This window comes from Montipora foliosa, chromosome 6, assembly GCF_036669935.1.
Source record: "Montipora foliosa isolate CH-2021 chromosome 6, ASM3666993v2, whole genome shotgun sequence".
Classification (NCBI taxonomy): Eukaryota; Metazoa; Cnidaria; class Anthozoa; order Scleractinia; family Acroporidae; genus Montipora; species Montipora foliosa.
This window is the reverse complement of record NC_090874.1, coordinates 63,268,705-63,286,204: the sequence shown is the minus strand read 5'-3', so window position 1 is coordinate 63,286,204 and position 17,500 is coordinate 63,268,705. Positions and strand designations below refer to the sequence as shown.

At 41.5% G+C, this 17,500-nt stretch overlaps 1 protein-coding gene and 1 long non-coding RNA gene across 2 annotated transcripts in view; one reads left to right on the top strand and one right to left on the bottom strand.

Annotated features, from left to right (window-relative positions):
* LOC138005891 (pyroglutamylated RF-amide peptide receptor-like) overlaps positions 1 to 17,500 on the bottom strand; it is a 53,057-nt gene that overhangs the window by 20,431 nt on the left and 15,126 nt on the right. The gene's annotated exons all lie outside the window — the stretch shown is intronic.
* Positions 13,514 to 17,500, top strand: part of LOC138006150 (uncharacterized) — a 5,115-nt gene continuing 1,128 nt past the window's right edge. The window contains exons 1-3 of the long non-coding RNA XR_011123855.1: positions 13,514 to 13,605; positions 13,725 to 13,789; positions 14,096 to 14,135. This is a non-coding gene — a long non-coding RNA (uncharacterized lncRNA). The remainder of the gene's footprint in view (positions 13,606 to 13,724; positions 13,790 to 14,095; positions 14,136 to 17,500) is intronic.

The window sequence follows — 17,500 nt, the reverse complement described above, 5'->3', positions numbered from 1 at the left end:
GCGTCATATGTGGATTGTGCTTGTTGGTTCTCTACTTCTACTCTGCTCCGGAGGAGTTTTTCTCCCGGTACTCTCCACAAGGGCCCGTCTGATTTGATATGTAGTAATTTGATTTGATTTCATTTGTGTACAACCCCACAATCTATTCCGCTTTAAACATTATCGTATGAAAATAAAGTTCTATTATTGCTATTATTATTTCGGCAGTTCCCTGTGGTTTCGTTTTGGTGTTTCGGGTTGTAGTACATGCCAATTTGAAGCGTACACCTTGTTGTAGAGCAGAAGGATTTCCAGGAATTGCTAACAGAAATCACCGTGTTACCGTCTTTTAGCATGGCAAATAAAACCGCTCTTGAAAAGTATCTTATAAATTCAAAACGTTATATAAAGACAGTACAAAGAGCGAAGCCAGAGCTCAAAAATTTGCATCCAACCCGGGCACAAAACCTGCATGGTTGGTTTTCACTCACATGATCAAAAGCCACAATATCCTTTAACAAACCAAGAGAAGATGTTTTCGTAAGGATGGCGTTTAATAGACCTTTCCACGGTTTTTGACACCATCTGAAGGCTGACCAAGGCTGTGGGCAAACACGGCTAAACTTGCAGTCGATGTATGTTATTTTTGTCGACTTTGAACCTCTGTAGCGCCGCTCAAAAGAGACTGATTTCCAACTTTTACCACTAATTTAAGCCGTTTCATTGATATCATTCATTCAACAGAAAAGACAGCCATTAAGGAAGGTACGACGTCCGTAAATTCGAATTATAAATCTTCTAATGTGGCCGGGCCTAAGTTCGCGGCAATTTGCATGATTTTAGAAGGGTTTGTATACAACCTTAAAAATTCGCTTATGCTCGTTGTAACCTGAATCTCTTCTTTATATTTCATAAAAATAATCTCAGTATAAAAGTCTTTTAGAAGACACTTTCAATGTGGCAATCCGTCTCTTTTTAGCGGCGTTACAGCGGTTCCAAGTCCACCAAAATCCCATACATTTGTTGTAATTTTAGCCTTGTTTGCCCCCCAGCCAAGATGGCGTCAAAAACCGTGGAAAGGTCTATTCTCGGAGAATTTTGGAAACCAGCATCAAAACTGCTTCTTCTGTTTTCAGGAACATCAATATGGTGTCTGTGGGAACCGAGGACTTGATCTTTTTGGATAAACACCTTTAAAAAATACGACGATAGACCAAAAAGATTAACAATAACGAAATCGATCGGTCACAGCTGCTATAAGAATTGAATGGAAAAAAATTCTTTTGTAAACAAGACCAATGTTTTTCACAACGCTTGAGTTAAAAATGTTGGAAATATCACTTTTCGTGACTTGCTCAAAGCAACGATGTTCTGTCGCGCTTTTTAATAATCATCGCACTTTGTAATACCTGTTGCACTTTGTAATAAAACTGTCGCACTTTGTAATAACAAGTTGTCGCACGTTGTAATAAATTAAGCTGTCGCAGTTAACTTTGTCGCGTTCCCAGTGCCGTGTATCGTGGCGTTGCACCGAGTCCGCCAGGCCAACCACAGAACTGAAACGACAATCAGGCTATTTACAGCAATGCGATGAAAACTAAGAAAGGGAAATCATAACTTCTAAACAAATTAACTATACTAAAAACTTTTCTCAAAAAAGGAAAGTTTTACAAAGTGGTGAAGTCTGATCTGGTCTCCGAGGTTACAAGTTCTCCAATAAGGCCCCCAGTAAATTCTCTGAAGGAAATGTCTCCAAAGAAATACTTTGGTTGATGCTAGAGAAGACTAAGAACAACTAACCAAAAACGTGTTTAGAACCCTAGACTACACTAATCGCTGAATGACGTAACGGAAAAGAAAAGGGGGAAACCGTCTTGTGTGGTTTACCAAAGAGGATATTGACTAATTCGTGATAATCAAATAAATCACAGATTGAATTAACAAGAAAAAACTAATTCATAGGCTATAAATGACCAAGTTCATGGGTTTCCTTTACAAACTAGTAAATATATTTTCATATGGTTGATATCTTTTTTGTGCACTGCGGTCCCTCGGGAAACTGAATTGCAAGGTCGTTAGCGCCTATTTACACCTTGGAGTTTCTATTGTTTATGCAAGGGTTTTTAAGGTTGGTTGTTCGCGCCACTTTCCATTCACGCTAGCGACCCAGAACTTTGGTCTTTTCTTGTAGAGATTTACTATGGAGAACAGTGACAGTTTCTCGGCCGGGAAGGATTATCTACGCTATCGGCCAGTTGCTGTCACCAGCCAATCTGAGTTTAATCTTAACCCATCGATCGCGGAAACCTCCAAGAGGTCAAACCAAACGCAGTCACGCATGGCAGAGTCGCCGCTTGTGCAAAATGTGTTCAATATGTTCAAGAGCTCCTTAGAGGTCAAACTTGAAGAAAAAGGCAAACAGATCGAGGGAAAATCAGAGACTGACAAGCAAGTCGGTCGACTCCGATTAAAGGGAAACCAAAAGCAGTTTGAGCTCAACGCCAAGCTCGATTCTGTCCTTGACAGAATTAGAGAGGAGGCTGATGGTCCCAATGTTGCGGTGAGCGAGTTGATAAAAGAAGGAAAGGAATTAATTCTAAAACGGCAAAAGCTTATCAGGATCGCGGATAAATGTGTTGATGGGTGGAAGGTGGTAGATGAGTACATGTCGGATGATTTGGCGTCGTGGTCGGAGGGCGATAAGCGGTTAAGAAGAGCCAGAGAAACTGTTGGTCGGCAAGCGGCCCAGCACCGAAGCGATTACTCGAAACGTTTTAGGAGCACCTTATCCAGCTCAGATCGGCAGCTTTTCGCCGAAAGATTTGGTTTAAGCATTGCCCAGCAGTTTTCTTTGTGAGCATTCATTGTGTTTTGGGTTCGCTTGCGATCCTCCCATACCTGTGGTTTACTTTGTTTTATGGATCTATAAGATGAAAATGATTTACGTTCGTTTGAACGTAGTAAATTAGAACGTAAATATATTTTCATATGGTTGATACCTTTTTTTGTGCACTGCGGTCCCTAGAGAAACTGAATTGCAAGGTCGTTAGCGCCTAGTTACACCTTGGAGTTTCTATTGTTTATGAAAGGGTTTTAAGGTTGGTTGTTCGCGCCACTTTCCATTCACGCTAGCGACCCAGAACTTTGGTCTTTTCTTGTAGAGATTTACTATGGAGAACAGCGACAGTTGCTCTTCGTATGCGTGCCACTCGCCCTCCCACCCTCCCACCCGATTTATTTGTCCTTAATTTTCTGATACTGCTTTGTCTCCGTTTCAGGCCGTAGAGAGTCTAACCTCGATCGGAGCAAGTGCTTCCGGTGCCACAGACTCGGCCACTGGGCCAGGGATTGCTGTTATGCATGGCTCAGCCAAGGTGGTGGCGGATCCAATAATGCCAGCATGGCCAACGTGCCTGGATTTACCTACAAGTGCCACACCGGATAAAATCCAGGACAGTGAGTCCTCTTCTGAAGGTTACGAAGACTTACTTCAGGTACTGCGGGATAATGACGCATGCGAATTTGACGATAGTAGCAAGTTTGAGGTACAGGTTAAAGGAAATTTGTGTAAGAATTTGCACTTCTGGAGGGGCATCGGTGCATCTCCTTTCATTTTGAGCGTCATAGAAGAGGGTTATAAGTTACCTTTCTTTGCTTTTCCGAAACCCGCAGCTTTTAAGAGCAATAGATCAGCGCTAGAGCATGCAGACTTTGTTGAGAGTGCGTTAAAAGTGCCTTTTCAGTCTGGCCGCGTTATTCGGTGTGCCGTACCCCCGTATGTCGTCAACCCTCTTTCTGTATCTGTGCAGGCCAACGGTAAGGTAAAAAGGGGCTAATTTTGGACTTGAGATACGTGAACAGGCATTTGCAGAAGAAACGTATAAACTACGAGGATTGGAAAGTGGCCATTTCATATTTTGAGTCGGGGGCTTACATGTTCACATTCGATCTTAAGAGCGGTTATCATCATAAAGAGGTTGCAACCAATCACCAGTGTTACCTAGGTTTTTTCGTGGGTTGACCCCGTTTCTAAGAGTCCGCAATTCTCCCGATTTACGGTCTTGCCCTTTGGGCTTTCCTCCGCGCCACATATTTTCACTAAAGTTCTGAAACCACTTGAGAAGCACTAAAGGTTAAACGGGGCACGCATAGCTCTTTTCTTGGATGATGGTTGGGGTATAGCCAGTACGCGTTACGCATGCGCTTCCCTCAGCATAACGATTAAAGATGACTTGCTTAGTGCAGGTTTTGTGTCTAACGATGATAAATCTGTTTGGGAGCCTTGCCAAAGTATTCTCTAGTTAGTTATTATATGGCAGTGATACTGGTACTATTGAAATCAGTGAGAGAAGAGTTGCGAAAATAGTTTCAACACTTTGCTCCATCATGGATTGTGAGTTTGTGATTTCTGCTAGACGCCTAGACTCGTTTACTGGGCAGATAATTTCTACTGGTCCAGTGGTGGGGAATGTAAGTCGTATTATGACGCGACATTGTTCTATGTCTTCCGCGTGCGCACCTTACTGGGATGCCCTTTTAGAACTGGATCAATACATGAAGGATGAAATTATTTTCTGGAAGAAAAATACTGATTTTGTCAAGTCCAGGTTTTGTTTTTTGGACAGAAAGCCTCACGTGTTTGGCTTTTCTGATTCCAGTGCAACTGGTTGTGGCGCAGTTATCTCTCTTGATTCGCAACGCGTTTGTCATAAGCTTGGGATTCCAGCAAGGCCTCCAGAAGTTCGACTTGGAGGGAACTCCTTGCCATGAATTGTGCAATTGAGTCGTTTAGTTCTGTGCTCCCATGTAAAATTCGGAGCCTAATTAAGGAGCAAGATTAAGCTGGAGATTCAATGGATACCCAGGACTGAGAACGAGAAGGCGGACTTTATTAGTCGCCTTATCGACGTTGACGACTGGCAGCTAATTGAGAGCTTCTTCGCCACTTAAGAAGAAGCCTGGGGACCCCATTCGGTTGATTTTACAACGCCTAAGTGAAAAATTTCTTCTAGAGATTCTGGAATCCTGGAAGTGCCGGTGTTGATTTTTTCGTTCAGAGCTTGGAATCAGAGAACTGCCTTGTGGTTCCGCCAGTAGTTCTTATCGCTAGAGTCCTACATTACCTAAAAGTTCCAGGGGCTTTGTTAACACTGGTGATCCCTTTTTGGCCATCGTCTAGTTTTTGGCCTTTAATCGCCTGTACTTATACTGCTGCTTTGCAAGGTTACGTTCTGGAAGTTGGTTACCGTGCTCTCATGTATGGCAGGAACACAAATTCCCTTTTGGGATCGAAATGTTTCCGTGGGCAAGTTTCAGGCATCAGGTTTGATTTTCGTTCAAGAGAAAAAGAGAATTACATATTTCGAAGGTGAAGTAGCTACACATGATGTGAAGGCTGGTGTATGTATATGAGGAAAGAGGAAAGTACGTGAAATAGAGCTGATAAACCAGGTATGAAAGCAGGTCGTGGGTAAACCATGAAAGTTGAGAGACGAAGTAATTCGTGGATATGGTGCCCTTACAATGATATTGAGACTAGCTTGTTTGAGGGATAAAGCTTGAACGTATGGAGATTAAAAAAGGGTAAGAAATAGAAGAAGGTAAAAGTAAAGAGAAGTGGAGGAGAATAATAAAAGGATAAGCAAAAAAAAAAAAAAAAGAAAGAACAAAGGCAAAAAGGAACACAGAGGGAGAGGAGAAGAAATGAGGTAGGAGAGAGATTGTTGATTGTTGCAGTGTAAAAGAAAAAAAATAAAGAAAAAATAAAGAAAAAGAAAAAGAAAAAAGAAAGAGAAAAGAGAGAAAAAAGCGTTTATCTGTTCATTTCTTTGGAGAGGACGAGATTTTTTCTGTTTCTTCCAGATTGTCTTCGCTGCCAGGCCTTGGAAGTTAGCGCCCGCTCAGGTCATGGTCGATAGGCGTGTTTTTGTCAAGATGTTAGTAAAATCCAGAGCTGATTCCACCGCCAAGTAGTATAAGGAGATTTCTTGCATGGTGCGGGCAGAACTCTGTTGCTGACAGTTATCTTTTTTCCCCTACTGTAGTGACTCTTTATTTATTCCAGCTCTTCGCCCACCAACACAAGTCACGCTCGGTTCTGGTCATGGTGCATGCCGCCCTGAAATGGTTCCACTTGTTTGTTCCTGTTAACGGCCCAAATCTGCTTGATGACGAGTGTGCCAAGAATGTTATCGAGTCGGCAAAGAGGAGGGAAGGTAGCCCCATTTTGAAGAAAGACCCGATCAGCACGGAGCTCATCAAGAAAATAATTAACAAATTCGCCTCTGAAGGGGCTTCGTTGAAGGATTTGAGAATTGCTGCGTTGTGTGTATATTAGGTTTTGCGGGTTTCTTCCGCTTTAGTGAGCTTAGTAATATTTTATGTAAGCACATAGTTTTTCTTGAAGATCACATATAAATTTGTTTCCCATAGTAAAACGGACGTTTACAGAGAAGGAAATTTTGTGTACATTGCAAAAACCCTTTCCTATTATTGTAAAGTCTCTATTTTGCTTAGATACATGCATGAAGCGAAGTTGACTCCAACGAGCAATCTTCCGTTGTTCAGTCCTTTAAGTAAGACCAAGTCGGGATATATGATGCGTTCTTCGAGACTTCCTTATTCGAGGTGCCGGGAAGTGTTCAAGGAAGCTCTCGGCGTCCTGGGATGCGATCCAAAGGTCTATAGTCTGCATAGTTTACGATCGGGTGGCCATGGGATTACTTCAGTCGTGATAAACGACGATTCCAAAGTTGTTTCCGAGAGATTATTGAAATTGCACGGCCGATGGAAAACTGATGTGGCAAAAGATATGTATGTTAAAGAGGCCGACTTCAGCCGTTGAAGTGTGTCGCTTAGCCCAGGTTTGTAATGTTAAGTTCCGCTTGTTGAAATTGAGTACTTCTTGTATACTATGTCCATTAAAAGTTATGTTTTGCGTTCGCTTGCGATCCTCCCATACCTGTGATTCAGTTTGTTTTATGGATCTATAACATGAAAATGATTTACGTTCGTTTGAACGTAGCAAATTAGAACGTAATAACAAGTTGTTGCACTTTGTAACAAGCTTTCAAATTTCCTTTGAATGCATGTTTGGCAGAAATTGCATATGACTTAACTACTACCCCTCCCCCCCCAAAAAAAAAACAAAACAAAAAAAAAAAACTTCATATAGAACAAGTAGCGAGTCATTTGAGTCATTTGAAGCCTCCATCTCCCTTACTAACCCTTGAACTCAACCCTCTCGCGCATCTTTTTATTTTTATTTTCCCATCCGTTCACTTATTGCATTCCATCGTTGCTACGCAAGCCGTGTGATCTCCAAAATAACAATTGCGAGAGGCGGGTAGGAGACTGCTTGTCTTTTTCTTCCCCTCAGTTTAGTATGCAGAGCAAAATATCAAGGAAGAACGTATTCGCGGTACCTTGAACACCATTACAAGAAAAATACCAAAGTTCTCCAAAATATAAAGGCAACGGAGTATAAATGGTCTACAGGTCTGCGCAGTAGATGCAAGCACGGTAAGTAATCGAATTTGTCGTTGCATCGTTCTTTGCTTGGTGCGTGCTGAGGTATTGGAAGATGGGAGTAGCAGTGAAGAGTGGGGCCATGCAAACAAAGACTGGATCTGACTGATCCGTTCTTATATTCTGAATTTCTGATGCATTATATCTTCAAGATTGGAGAAATGGTCCTCGTGACCTATCTGATCAAGAAAATACTTTTTTCACTGCTGCCTCTGGATCAAAATCCACAAGTGATGGGCCCTCCAGTGAAATTCCCATGAGATCTTCAAAGGTTTATCCACCAAGGGTGGAACGTGAATCATTCTTGATTCTATTTTGCGCTGATTATACCCTTTCACAGCTGAGCAGAGGAGATGGGAAGAACCAATAAGATTTCAACCAGTGGAGTCCATCTTTGAGATCATCTTTGTAGGGTTCCTTTGTTAGAAGGGTGGTGACGTCAAATGACCTCATCGATCTAGGGCAAGAGGCATTTGTACGTCTGACACAATGGTTTCGACCAATGTTTCAAGGCAAAGGCTCTCATATTGCATCCATTCCACCTCAGTGGATCTCTTTGAAGGTTCTGGTCAGTACTCAGTTCGAGACTAAGGCATACCTTGATCAAATTATTTTGAGGTGTGGACCATGCATCGTAGTAAGACTAGCATGTCTTTAACCGCTCGGTTGGGAGCAGAGGAAAACATTTTGCCCGGGATTTGCAAAAGAACACCAAATCTCTCATTCTATCCTGAGCATCATTACTCAACAGCAAAGTAAACAGCGTTCTCTCAGAGAAGACAGATACTTTTTTACACACACGGCCAGTATGTAGGAAAGGAGCGAAAGGTACTTCAACAAGATCAACACCGTATACAAATACCCATCCACCTTTTTGGAAATAAGACCGTTGAAATGGTATCCACGAGCGACGGTACTGCCCCCACAGAAAGGCTTTCGAATGAAATTTTGGAGAAAACCCTTTCCGAGGCGTTATTTTCTTCAGGTTTTTCGTGGCCTAACCATGTATATTGGATGAATAATAACCTGTGTATAGTCAACGTCCGTTTTCGTGATATCACCCGAAGAGTGGTCTCGGTGCTGCAGAGTACTTTCTTCTCTGATGGTGGTGAACTTAGCATTGTCAGCGTCAGAATCCTAATTAAAAAGTTTGGATCTGCGTGTGGTGTTGTTCTGGAGGTACACCGAATAATTGCAAGTCGATCCAAATTGGGCAAATGCTTGGCTGGATCTACGATTTCGTGGTTTAGGATGGCTTATCATCGTCAACATATTCTGGCGAAAAATTCAAAAGCATCATTTTTAAAATCTGCTTTGTCATACCCATCTATAAATAGAATCACCCACGGTCTTTTAATGACTTTTTTCTTAAAAGGAAAAACGGTTCCTTGAACTGAAGAGAGAAAAATATTTCACAATTATTCTATTCAATTATAGTTTACGGTACCTTTTTAGAAGACTCCCAGTCAAAACCTTTATTTCCGGATCGTACAATGTTGTACAGCTGTGCCCTCTGCTCTGTAAATGATACAGTATATACGTCTCTGCCACTTGCTTTCCAGTTTCGTCCCCTCTAAAAACCCACGGGAACAAACCTTTTTTTTTTTATCCGCAGGAGATGCCAGTATATTTCAAATTCTAAATAAAGACCTTTTTTAATACCTGAATGAAGCTATCATGTACAAATTAAACAAGCAATAGGGTCATTTGCACGATAATTTAGACTAGTACCTAGCCAATGGAGCGGCTTAACAAAATCGATTTTAAAAAGTCATTCGTGATGTCAAAGTGTTTCTGTCACGAAACATTATAGTCAAGGGAAATAACAACTTCGAGAAGCGTGGAGGAGAACGCGTTTTGTTTTTCGTCCCCATTTTAGTATGCAGAGCAGGATATCAAGGAAGAACGTATTTGTGCCCTGGGGAATTTGTGAAGGAGACTCAAACCAGTTTTAACACTTTCAACAAACTGTACTATTTGGAAGGAGTGAACTGTTTCACTTAATGGCAAGGTAATGATACCATATGAAACACCAATAAATGCTTAACAAGATGCAGCCATTATGTAACGCAATAGGTTACCATGATAACAAAATAGCCATCTAAAAACGCCCTATATTTTGTCTTTAAACGCATATTTCTCAAAACGAACTCGGTGACCCCCATTTTTTACTGCTCTCCGGAGCAGATTCGTTGCCACCTTCACAATTGAAAAATCTTAAGGAGGGAGTTTCGTCTCAGCCTGCTCATCACTTTTTACGTGGAATGCCGAAGGCATACCACGTCTTAATACCGGTCATGTGTCTTTTTTTGTTGGTAGTCGCAAATGTGCATACTCCACGGATATTGAAGTAATATCCGATCGGATGAAATCACTATTATTCCCTCCGGTATTTCCGGACTTCCCTGCCCCGAGGGGAACTCATATACTTTCCCAACTTTCACTATTACCTTGCGAGCGCGTTAGATCACTCGGCCATTGTGACACACTTTGGTTATCTAGATGAAAGCAAACGTTTATTGTGGGATCTTTCCGCCCGCCATGATTGATTCAGTATTAAGCTATTCGATAAAGTGGACAGATGCTTTTTCTTTGAGAAAGGCAAGCTTTAAAGGTAAGGAGAACTTTCTACGTTATTTCTAGATCTTGCTTCGTACTTGTGTGTTCCACTGTGAACATTATTTTGCATAGAACGAATACTTCATTAGAAGTATTTTGCATAGAACGAATACTCCAATATTTCTTGGGAACCAGTTTGTTCGCCATTTTGTCGTAGAAAGAAAATAAGAAAATAGCTTTCAACGGCCAAACAAGATAAAAAATGAAGTCAAGTTTAAAAAAACGAATTAGCTATCGCCATTACGGGGACTTCGCTGCGGTCCCCCATCCAAGTACTAACCTTATTCGGGGGAGCTTAACTTTAGCTGACACTTGGGCTAGCATCAACGATTGCGGATCTTTTTGTTAAATTCGCAGATGTATCTTGTCGAACTTTATAACACGTGAAAGAAAAAAAAACACAAACTAACAAAAACCCGGTATATTGCCGACATTTTGTCACAGACGCATCCTTTGTTTCGTGCGTTGTCAGTATTAACACGCAAGTTAACTTGATCACAGGCGGCCGCTAAAATCGATGTCACTTTCGTTTTTGCGATTTTACTTGTACGATCAAAAGTACGATAGAAAAATTAAACTCTGATTAAACGTAAAAAAATCACCCGAAATGTTTTTGGCTGATGGCAAATTGTTTTATTCTCGATCGACACTTCCAAAAAGTTCCTTCTGCTCTTCTTAAAAAACTACATATGTATTTTCTATAGGAGTTGATTACGGAACGTCAGTGCTCACACTTTGTTTTCTATCTCACCTTCGTGTGCATTATTGTTTCGTAATACTTGTCAAGTATGCATGATTACTGTACCACATGGGAGTAAGGTGTCATACCATGTACTGCTATATAGTCCAGTAGCCGTATGCTTATTTCACTTCTCGCGTCACCAATATAGCTTTACTGTATTCTGCTTTCCCGCCACCCGCCCCTTCATTTCTTTTGTGTTAATTACCAAGTTTTGCTCTTTGGTTGTTATTTGTCGTTACTTAACTTTTCATTTTTTCGTCCCATCTTGACACCCGCAGGCCGTCCAAGCTCTTATGCACATGGGGACTGCTTCAGGTGTGGAAGGCCAGGTCACTGGGCCAAAGATTGCAGGGCCTCCAGCTTCTACCCCCGCCCTTTCGGCCAGTACAAGCCAACCGCCTTTGCCCCAGCCTCCACCACCACAAACGCTTCAGGAACCGAACTTAAGGGAATCGGACATTCATGAGGAATTCGACAAGTTTACGGGTGTACTTCAGGTACTGAATCGTTTTGAAATCGACGAAGATCTAGGACGGAATAACAATGTAAAGGGCAATTTAAAGAAAAATTTAGAATTTTGGGTATTTTTAGGTGCTTCATCCTTCATATTAAACGTAATTAAATTTGGTTATCGTTTGCCTTTCTGAGATGTGCCGCCTGCATATTATTCAAAGAACAACGCTTCTGCCCTGAAAAATATTGACTTCGTAGAGAATTCTATCACTGAGCTACTGGAGTCCGAACGCATAAAGCAATTGTCTTACAAACCCCACGTCGTCAATCCATTGTCGGTTTCCGTTCAACCTAATGGAAAGAAAAGGTTAATTCTTGATGTAAGACATGTTAATCATTTCATTAAGAAACTGAGGATTAAGTACGATGATTGGAAAATTGCTTCTCTTATGTTTCGCAAGAATGGTTATATGTTTTCTTTTGATCTTAAGAGTGGCTATCATCACGTCGAGATCTTCCAACCACATCTAACATTCTTAGGTTTTTCATGGGAGTTTCAAGGGGAGACGCGGTTTTACGTTTTCACAGTTCTTCCTTTTGGCCTTTCTGTAGCTCCTTATATCTTTACAAAGGTACTCCGCCCTTTGGTTGGATGGCGGAGGGCTAACGGTATTTACATCGCGGTATTTTTAGATGATGGTTGGTCCATAGCTGACGACTATAATTCAGCAAATATTATAGCTAGTAGGGTTCGTTGTGACATACGTTTAGCCGGATTTATAACAAATAGCGAAAAGTCTATTTGGGAACCAACGCAAATTATTACTTGGTTAGGATTGGTCTGGAACTCCACTCTTGGTACTATTAGTATTACACCCAGGAGGGTCCAAGGTATCGTTGATTGTGTGGCTTTTATTGAAGCTCAAAAATGCACAATTTCGGCTAGACAATTGTCATCATTTGTCGGGAAAGTTATGTCTACATGTCCGGTTACTGGAAATTTACCCAAAATTACTACCAGACACTGTCAGATGACAATTGCTATTGCTGAGCATTGGGACACACCTATGATTTTAGACGAGTATTGTAAGGATGAAATCGTTATCTGGAAGAACAATATCCATCTACGCAATTTTAAAAATTGCTTTGTTTTCCGTAAACTTCAGAAAGTAACTTTTTCAGTTGCTAGTAATATTGCCTGCGGAGCTGTTTCTTATATCAATGACGGCGAGTTTGTTTGCCACAAAATGTGGACGCAGGACGAAAGGAGTAGAAGTTCTACGTGGCCAGAATTAAGTGCAATTGAATTCTCACTTCTGTCTTGCCTTCCTATTTAAGTTCATCACATATTAAGTGGTATACCGATAACCAGGCCACTGCCAAAATCGTTGAGGTCGGTAGCATGAAACTCGAGTTACACACGATTGCTTTAAAAATATTCAAGATATGTTACGAACACAGCATTCATTTGGATATTGAATGGGTTCCTAGAGATCGCAATGCCAGGGCAGATTTTATTAGCAAACTGGTGGATTTTGACGATTAGCGGGTCACTGAGGACGTCTTCAAAGACTTGGATAGTCTTTGGGGTCCCCACACGGTGGATTGTTTTGCCACGTATTACAACAGAAAAATCACCAGATATTTTTCTAGATTTTGGAACCCGGAAACGTCGGGCATTGACGCATTTATGCAGTCGTGGGAAGTTGAGAACTGCTGGTTAGTTCCGCCAGTTTATCTTATTCCCAGAACGCTTGCCTATATGTATAGTCAGGGAGCCAAGGGCACCCTTATTGTTCCACTGTGGAAGTCAGCCGTGTTTTGGCCCCTGTTAACCAATATTTATTGCAGTTTCATCCAGGATTTAAGAGTTTTGTCTATCCCTCAAGCTTTGACGCACGGGCGCAATCACAATTCTATTCTGGGTTCACCAACTACTCCGGGATATGTACAGGGGCACGCAACGAATCTGTTCCTCACTTTATCTGTTCCCCAGAGGAATCTTGCTGGCTGGCAAAAATGTTCTGATGAGCTGGCTGGGAAATTTATTATTGATAGAGGTTTTGCCTGGGAATTACTGACTTTTTCTAGCATTTCAACCCGAGCTGGCTGTGGAAACTCTTAAGACTGAGAACGACAAACATACGACGGCTGGTCAGAGTGATTGCGCTTGCGGAAAAAACCTGTGTCGCTTTTGTTCGGTCGTTTGTTAAAAGCGCGCGGAGGGTCGTGCGGAGGTTCCACAGATCGACGAACACGGATTGTGCTGTTTTCCTCATTTACATGTAAGATTAATTTCCATTGTTATTTTATCTGTATGCTGAGATTCTCGTGATGTTCTTCTACACCGAATTGAAATGAACAGAGTGAATTTAACAGTATTAACTTGTATTTTCATTCACAGATTTCAGTTTCGACCAGAGTTTCGACGGTGTACAATGTGTTGGTTTGGTGTCAGCGTTTTCGGAGGTATAAGACTTCCTATTGTAGTTGTTTTAATGCCTTTTTTCGGTTATCTGTATTAGTCAAGTGCGTGATGATCTTTTACAGTTGAAGCGAATTGAGCCAACGAATGGTAAAAAATTGACAGCAGTACGTATTTTTCTTATTCGTGTAGGCAGCCACGGGATCAACCAGGTGCTTTATAGTTGTTTTAATGCCTTTTTTCGGTTATCTGTATTAGTCAAGTGCGTGATGATCTTTTACAGTTGAAGCGAATTGAGCCAACGAATGGTAAAAAATTGACAGCAGTACGTATTTTTCTTATTCGTGTAGGCAGCCACGGGATCAACCAGGTGCTTTCCTCAAACACAAGGTAAAAATCAAGAAAAATTCGCACTTATTTTACTTTAGTTTATTTCGCTAGAAAGACGATTTATTACTCTCGAGAACTCCTGCGAAGAGATCCTTTTGTAAGAACCTGTTGGCACATATTTGGCATAATTATACAAAACCCTGTTTAGTGAACTAAAATCAAGCAGGTTCTATAATTATGTGAGTAACAGTTAAATTGCAATAAACACTTTAACCAAGGAGTTTGACTTTGAGATCGCAAATATTTATTTTTCTGGCAATCAATACCTATATCTCCTACATAGAAATTAGGACCTTGTCAAGAACCCACTTTAAGCCTGCATCCAAGTATCCCTATTTTGCCAGACAAAAAATTTATATATGTTCGTATATGCAGGCTTTTACTATTGTTTTTTTTTTCTCTGACTAAGAAAACTTTGTTGGTTTTGGTCAGACTGTGGTTTTAATTGTGAGAATGCTTCTGATGATCAGCTGTTTTGTATTGGGTTGAGTGCTTAATTAAAACATACTATTGTTCATACAATGTATGATTGTGTCAGCAATAACTGTTGTCATCAACACATACATTGACAAAACAATTATTGTTATAGTGACCAACAGCACTAATTCTTTTTTACTTGGCAGATTGTTTACTTTTCCTTTTCAACGATCACAAATTATCTTAAGTCATACTTTGTCTTTGTACAAAGCCAAACTGAGTTAGGCTTGTGAAGATGGGCATTCTTTGTTTGTTCATTCTTACGACCCTCCCTCTTCCATCAGGTTGAGTTAGGCTTGTGACGATGGCCATTCATTGTTTGTTCATTTTTACGACCCTCTCTCTTCCCGCATCAGGTTGAGTTAGGCTTGTGACGATGGCCATTCATTGTTTGTTCATTCTTACGACCCTCTCCCTTCCCGCATCAGCTTGAGTTAGGCTTGTGACGATGGCCATTCATTGTTTGTTCATTCTTACGACCATCTCTCTTCCATCAGGTTGAGTTAGGCTTGTGACGATGACCATTCATTGTTTGTTCATTCTTACGACCGTCTCTCTTCCCGCATCAGGTTGAGTTAGGCTTGTGACGATGGCCATTCATTGTTTGTTCATTCTTACGACCATCTCTCTTCCATCAGGTTGAGTTAGGCTTGTGACGATGGCCATTCATTGTTTGTTCATTCTTACGACCCTCTCTCTTCCCGCATCAGGTTGAGTTAGGCTTGTGACGATGGCCATTCATTGTTTGCTCATTCTTACGACCATCTCTCTTCCATCAGGTTGAGTTAGGCTTGTGACGATGACCATTCATTGTTTGTTCATTCTTACGACCATCTCTCTTTCCGCATCAGGTTGAGTTAGGCTTGTGACGATGGCCATTCATTGTTTGTTCATTCTTACGACCATCTCTCTTCCATCAGGTTGAGTTAGGCTTGTGACGATGGCCATTCATTGTTTGTTCATTCTTACGACCATCTCTCTTCCCGCATCAGGGTGAGTTAGGCTTGTGACGATGGCCATTCATTGTTTTTTTCATTCTTACGACCATCTCTCTTCCATCAGGTTGAGTTAGGCTTGTGACGATGGCCATTCATTGTTTGTTCATTCTTACGACCCTCTCTCTTCCCGCATCAGGTTGAGTTAGGCTAGTGACGATGGCCATTCATTGTTTGTTCATTCTTACGACCATCTCTCTTCCATCAGGTTGAGTTAGGCTTGTGACGATGGCCATTCATTGTTTGTTCATTCTTACGACCCTCTCTCTTCCCGCATCAGGTTGAGTTAGGCTTGTGACGATGGCCATTCATTGTTTGTTCATTCTTGCCACCATCTCTCTTCCATCAGGTTGAGTTAGGCTTGTGACGATGGCCATTCATTGTTTGTTCATTCTTACGACCCTCTCTCTTCCCGCATTAGGTTGAGTTAGGCTTGTGACGATGGCCATTCATTGTTTGTTCATTCTTACGACCATCTCTCTTCCATCAGGTTGAGTTAGGCTTGTGACGATGGCCATTCATTGTTTGTTCATTCTTACGACCCTCTCTCTTCCCGCATCAGGTTGAGTTAGGCTTGTGACGATGGCCATTCATTGTTTGTTCATTCTTACGACCATCTTTCTTCCATCAGGTTGAGTTAGGCTTGTGACGATGGCCATTCATTGTTTGTTCATTCTTACGACCATCTCTCTTCCATCAGGTTGAGTTAGGCTTGTGACGATGGCCATTCATTGTTTGTTCATTCTTACGACCATCTCTCTTCCCGCATCAGGGTGAGTTAGGCTTGTGACGATGGCCATTCATTGTTTTTTTCATTCTTACGACCATCTCTCTTCCATCAGGTTGAGTTAGGCTTGTGACGATGGCCATTCATTGTTTGTTCATTCTTACGACCCTCTCTCTTCCCGCATCAGGTTGAGTTAGGCTAGTGACGATGGCCATTCATTGTTTGTTCATTCTTACGACCATCTCTCTTCCATCAGGTTGAGTTAGGCTTGTGACGATGGCCATTCATTGTTTGTTCATTCTTACGACCCTCTCTCTTCCCGCATCAGGTTGAGTTAGGCTTGTGACGATGGCCATTCATTGTTTGTTCATTCTTGCCACCATCTCTCTTCCATCAGGTTGAGTTAGGCTTGTGACGATGGCCATTCATTGTTTGTTCATTCTTATGACCCTCTCTCTTCCCGCATCAGGTTGAGTTAGGCTAGTGACGATGGCCATTCATTGTTTGTTTATTCTTACGACCATCTCTCTTCCATCAGGTTGAGTTAGGCTTGTGACGATGGCCATTCATTGTTTGTTCATTCTTACGACCCTCTCTCTTCCCGCATCAGGTTGAGTTAGGCTTGTGACGATGGCCATTCATTGTTTGTTCATTCTTGCCACCATCTCTCTTCCATCAGGTTGAGTTAGGCTTGTGACGATGGCCATTCATTGTTTGTTCATTCTTATGACCCTCTCTCTTCCCGCATCAGGTTGAGTTAGGCTTGTGACGATGGCCATTCATTGTTTGTTCATTCTTACGACCATCTCTCTTCCATCAGGTTGAGTTAGACTTGTGACGATGGCCATTCATTGTTTGTTCATTCTTACGACCCTCTCTCTTCCATCAGGTTCAGTTAGGGCCTTCATGGTTTGCACTGAGAACTTTGTTTCCTTTGTGGCCCTCTTTTCAGTTGTCTATTAAGTTTCAATTCTCCTTTAATGTGAATGGCTGCGCATCCGTGTCATTGGGAGGAAGACGCTCAACAGTTGTTTAGTCATGGTAACATTTTAAATTTTATTAAAATAATTTATGGCATGGAGAAAGTCCATTCATTTTGACCAGTTTAAGTGCTAGACCTATATGGCCTGTAGAAATTTTACTGATCTTGATATCCATCCAGCTCA